The following is a 6137-nucleotide window of genomic DNA, read 5'->3' as shown; positions in this document are numbered from 1 at the left end:
CTAGTAGAGAGATGTGCATCAGGAGCCTGATCTTGTGAGTCCCAGCAGATCAGCGCAGAGCTGGTCTGAGGCCCTACTTGCAGCCCATTGTGTAGCAGTACCCGCCAGCCACATTTGATGGTCTGACTTATTTTGTGGGGCCGACTTTGAAAGGCAAGCACTACCACCTAAAAGACAGCAAAAGGTAAGAGTCTCAATACAATAGACCTCGGATTTATAAATTACAGTGTATGATTTCCTCAATATTCTCTTCTACAAAATGCAGATGATAATGCTTCTTACATAATTTTATGGATATTAAATGGCATCATGTATTCAGTGAGCAGGACAGTACTGCATTCAGAAGCAGAAGCTTTGAGGTTAGACTGACCTAGTTTGAATATTGGCTCAGCTATGTCCCAGCCATGTAAACTAATCCAGTTTTTTAGTCTCTCTGAGCCCTTTTGTTCATTGGTAAAATGGGGATAATAATACCAATGTTAGCATAGGTTGTTCGATAATTAAATATAAGGAGATCATTTCATTAATTTATCATTCAAAGAGGGCCCTTTTGATGGTAAAATGGAGTAGTGTTAATAATTATGATGGAAAAGCAGGCATGAACCAGGACTACCTCAGGCATAAACTGGAGTATATGGTCACTTTGCTAAAATGAGATGTAAGTGCTTAGAAAATTTTGGCTTGGAGTAAATTGTCAATGAAAATAGTTTTCAAAAAGTAATCTTCTTTGAAATGTGAATGTTGTGTGATACACTAAGCTGGCTTGTTGTCTAACTGGTTCTTAGGTACAGCCTTATAGCATATGATTCAAATCTATATCATTATATAAGAAAACGCCCAATGGTTACAAAAAATGACCACCTAGATCACCCATAAGATTCAGAAGCCTCAAGTGGAAAAATCCACCAATGATAATGTATTACAGCATCGTATCCCAAATTGTGTTACAGAGACTCATACGTATTTCTTTAAAAACGGGTCCTATAATCAAGTGAGCTAGGAAAGTGCTATGTATTTTAGTCCCTTTAAGAATAGCATGTTACTACAGCCATACCACTCTGAACAAGCCCAATCCCATCTGATCTTGGAAGCTAAGCAGGGTCAGTCCTGGTTAGTACTTGGATGGGAGACCACCTAGGAAGACCAGATGCTGTAGGCATAAAAAATAAAAAATAAGAGATAGTAAACTGACAAGGTCCTTGAAATCCATGAGGTCAACCAAGGGTTGCCTCGCCTAAAAAAAATAAAAAATTAATAAAAAATTTAAAAATTTTAAAAAATGAAATACCATATTAGACATCCAATAAATGAAGACTAAGCAATCCTGCATTAAAGAAATCTATACAGTTTAAAAAATACTGGCTTATATTTTAAGTATATGTAAGCTGGCCTCATTTTCCACTTCATGGGAAAAGAAAAACTGGCTAAAGGATGTGTGTAGTAATGTAATGAGATGGATCCTAAAACCCGGGTTTAATGGAAACTGTATCAAGATCAGTTAATGGTGTGAAGGGGTGGGAGAGTGGTAGCATGCATGATACTTATTTGGCATTCAGGATTTGCACTTGGTTAACATTAAGCAAAAAATTAAGTTCTGAATTTTGCAAATAATAAAAGTCAGGTTCAGTCAGAATACAGATCACTTGTCTTCAAACAAATGAACTAGGGAACACATCTCTGAGTAAAACACAGTAACATCTGTTATATGATATTGTGTATGTCTTCGAATCAACATCAAACTTGGTTCCACTCAGAAATGGTATAAGACCATTCAGAGATGCTGTGCATTGAAATGTATCAAACACTGAAGCAATTTCTGATTTCATGCAAACCACGGGGATAGTTGTATTCAGATTGCCTTTTTTACTTTCTGTAGCAATAGATGACCCTGGGAAAGAGAACTTAGCCTCAGCAAATTAATCAACAATTTCTGATGAATTCTCTTTCATTTCTCAAGGTGGGGTCAGACATGTTGCATCAGCTATGATAAAGGTGCTATAGTTTTGCCCCTAGCATTTTCTCTTTTTTTCATCTGAGCAAAAGAAAGACAAGGAATTTGAGGAAATGTGAACTGATGCTGTTTAGGCATTTAGGCCTGGCACTCAGTGAAAGCATTTGAAGTCACAATAAGGAGCCTTAAATATTTTTTGCCAGACATTGACATTTATCATAGTGTTGTAAAATGAGGTATTCTGTAACTCAGATGTGTCCAGTACTTCACAATTCTGCATCGTCAGTCTTGGGGAGTCCCAGCATATGACCTGTCATTAACAGTGATATTGAAGGGTGTAAGAACCTTACTTATGATCACTATTTGTTTTCCTCACCTTGACTTCCATATACTGCGATACCATGACTGAGATGTTTTTGTTTTATTTTATTTTATATTTTATTTTATTTTACTTTATTTTCTTTTAGTAAGAACACCTAACATAAGATCTATCTACTTAACAAATTCTTCAGTGTATGGTACACTGTTGTTGCTTATAGGTACAATGTTGTACACTAGCACTCTACAGCTTATTTTGTTTGAGATATTTATAGACCTTCCCCATTGGAATTTAGTCAAAAGTGATTTTTCAGAGTTTAACAAACTAACCCATCTATGACTATAAAAACTACCTCCTTCCTTACCATCTTGAAGTTTGCAGAGAAGCAAGCATTATGCTCTCCTAAAGAATAAGACACTTCTTCAGCCAGAAAAGCAAATGTCCATGAAGATTCTGCTCATGTTTCAGCCTCCGAAGTGGAATGATAGTGATAGCACTATTCTGTGGAATATGGCAGAAATTTTACTTAAAAAAAAGAAGTGTCTAATACCACAAAGGAATAGCAATAGTTTAAGACCAGAGTAAATAGCAAGTGCAAAGACCCTGTGGCAGAAGGAAACAGAGCACCTGAGAAGATAAATGTAGCTAGTATATGACAAGCACAGAGAGCAAAGAGAAACACAGGATACAAAAACAAATCATGCAGGGCAATATTAAAGATTCTGTTGTTTTCTCCCTCCCTCTGCCCCAGAAATCAATGCAAATCGTAAGTGAGTTTTAAGCAGAGGGGATATTTACAGTAGTCCTCTATTATTGGCAGGGGATATGTTCCAAGATCCCAAGAGGATGCTTGAAATTTCAGATAGTACTGAACTCTTTATATACTATGTTTTTTTCCTATATGTACATACCTACCTATGATAAAATTTAAGTTATAAATTAGGCATAGTAAGAGATTAACAACAATAACTAATATTAAAATAGAATAATTATAATAATATACTGTAATAAAAGTTATATGAATGTGGTTTCTCTGATAACCAAGATGGCTACTAACTCCTGGGCAGACTATATAGCATGGATACACTGGACAAAGGGATGGTTCATGTCCTGAGCAGTATGAAGAGGATGCCACTGGATTTCATTGCACTACTTAGAACAGCTCGTGATTTAAAACTTATGAATTTTTTTCTCCTCTTTACTTGCGCCGCCCCCCGCCCCTCGTCACTTCCACCCCTGCCTTTTCCCCTTAAGAACTGGATCTCCGAAGGTGGGGCGTCTCCTCCCATGTGCTCGTGATGCGCACCCAAGCCTTGGCACCTCTGGGGGGCCTGGTGCACCCGGGGTATGGTCCGTGGCTCCACCCAGGGCACAAACCCAGGACCTTCTGTGTGTAAAGCAGATGTGCTAACTACTACACTACAGAGCCGCCTCAAAAAACTTATGAATTTTTTATTTCTGTAATTTTCCATTTAATATTTGCAGACAGCAATTGACTGTGGGTAACTGAAAATGCGGGAAAGTGAAACCGTGGATAAGGAGGGACTACTGTATTTACATTTTGAAATGAGTATTTCAGCTGCACTAGGGACAACGAACTGCAAAGGATGCAGCAAATGAAATAGGAACAAATTATCCAAGTACAAGGTCTCATATTTGTTCTTAATTTTGAAACTACGTGTAATCTGTACTATGTAACAGGATGCCACAAATTAGCATTTTAGAATCACATATTTATTATCTCAAAGTTTTCATGGGTCACAAATCTTGGCATGATTAGCTGGGTCCTCTGCTCAGAGTCTCACAAGGCTACAAACAATGCATCAATCCGACTGAATTTTCATCTGAAGGCTCAAGTTGGGAACAATCTGCTTCCGAGCTCATTCAGGTTGTTAATAGAACTCACTTCCTTGTGGCTGTATGACTGAAGACAGCGGTTTTTCTGGTGGAGGCCATCCTTCCATCCTAGAGGCCTCATGCAATTATTTGCCATGTGGGCATCATCAAGATGACTGCTAACTGTATCAAGCCCACAGGAGAGCTTCTCACCTCAGTAGACGAAAGGAGTATGCAGCCCTTTATTTAAGTGCTTTTACCTGACAAAGTCAGTCTCACTCAAGATAATATGACTTTTTATTATCTCATTCAACTGATTTGAGACCTTAATTATATCTTTAAAAAGCTTTCATTTTGCCATATTCTGTCATCTAGAAGCAAGTCAAAGGTCCCACCTACACTCCCTAGAAGGAAAGATTAACACCGAGTCTGGACACACACCATGGGGCAGCAATCGTGTCCCTCCTTAGAATTTTGCCTACCACACCATCAAACACTTAAATTTTATATGACAAACTATTGTAAACAACTTCCAATGGAATCTTCCTACACAGATTTTATCTTTATGAGCTAATAAGAACACTGCTCAGAGAGCATTCTTCTTGAAATAACCATAATGCTTTTCCATATTACCAAACAATTTATTCCATTTCTTCTAATAACCTAGTAAGAAATGTGAATGCCTTGTATTTCTTTGCTACATTTCAGTAATTTGTAATGCCTTCTCTAGTATTTTCTGGTTCTGTTTCCACATACATCTGCTTTTACATTTGTGTTTAGCTAGGTAGGTTTCTTTAACATCATAACTCCCTTAGTATAGATGCACATTGGGCATTGGGAACAAAGAAATGGGAGCCAAAAATAAGTGGTGTGAATAATAAACTGTTTGTATGACTTTTTTGAACTTAGCAAGTTTCATTACATTTGCCAATTTAGGATTTTCAGAATTATGGGGACTTATCATGGGATCCAACACTGCCAATAATGATACCCAGAAAACTAAAGAAAGTCCTAGAAAACTAAAATTTCATCTTCTAAATTTCAAATCACTCATGGTAATCAAAATAGCATTTTAAACTCTATTATATTCTTAAAGCACAATTTGTCAGAGCAGCTCAGTTGCACAAATCCAAGAGTCAGATAGACCTAATTTTGAATCCTCTATTCTTTGCTTCCATCTTTGCTTCCTTCTTCTCCTTCTCTCCTTCCCCATCCTTCTCTCTCTCTATCTCCTATTCTCTCTCTCTCCCTTCCTCCATCCCCCTTCCCCACTCCCCTACTCAACCCTCCCCCACCCTCTCTTTTGCTTTCTTTGCTATTTATTTATCTATTTATTCGCATTTTCCAGACCAGGCACTATTTTAGGTGCTGTAATAAAACACTGAACAAGACAACCAAGGTCTCTACCCTTACCTTTCAGCAAGGTTGAGGGGAAACAGATAAAAAGCAAAAAACATAACAAATATTAGAAAATATCAGAAAATAATCAGTGCTATCCAAAAAGCGTAAAATAGAGTGACAATACAAAAAATGATTCAGTGGCTTCTCGAGTTCAGATGACCAGGGAAGATCTCTTTAAGGAAAGATATTAGACCTACAAAAAAAAACAATCGGAGGAGTCCAGATGTGAGAAGAGAAGTGAGAATAATACTGAAGGTAGAAGATAGACTCAACGCAAAGCCCCCAAGGTGAGAATGAGCTGAGCATGTTCTGCAAATGAAAAGATCAGTTTTATGGTCTGAAGTGTGTCCTTGAAAAAATTCCTATTGAAGTCCTAATCTTTAGTACATAAAAATGTATTCTAAGATAGAGTCTTTATAGAGGTATTTTAGTTAAAATGAGGTCACTAGGGTGAGTGCTAAACCAACATGACTGGTGTTCTTATAAAAAGAGGAAATTTGACATGACTGCATACAGACGGAAGATGATGTGAAAATACAGGGAGAAGATAACCATCCAAGAACAAGGAGAGACACCTGGAACAGGTATTTTCCTTAAGGACCTCTGAAGAAACAAGATAATTTCTAGCCT

At 37.4% G+C, this 6137-nt stretch overlaps 1 pseudogene; it reads left to right on the top strand.

Moving 5' to 3' along the window:
* Nucleotides 1–1040: 1040 nt before the first annotated feature.
* On the top strand, nt 1041–1159 carry LOC118608867 (annotated as a pseudogene).
* Nucleotides 1160–6137: the final 4978 nt, after the last annotated feature.

This window comes from Rousettus aegyptiacus, unplaced genomic scaffold, assembly GCF_014176215.1.
Source record: "Rousettus aegyptiacus isolate mRouAeg1 unplaced genomic scaffold, mRouAeg1.p scaffold_m13_p_10, whole genome shotgun sequence".
Lineage (NCBI taxonomy): Eukaryota > Metazoa > Chordata > Mammalia > Chiroptera > Pteropodidae > Rousettus > Rousettus aegyptiacus.
Note: the sequence above shows the minus strand (reverse complement) of the source record. Positions and strands in the feature narration are given on the sequence as shown.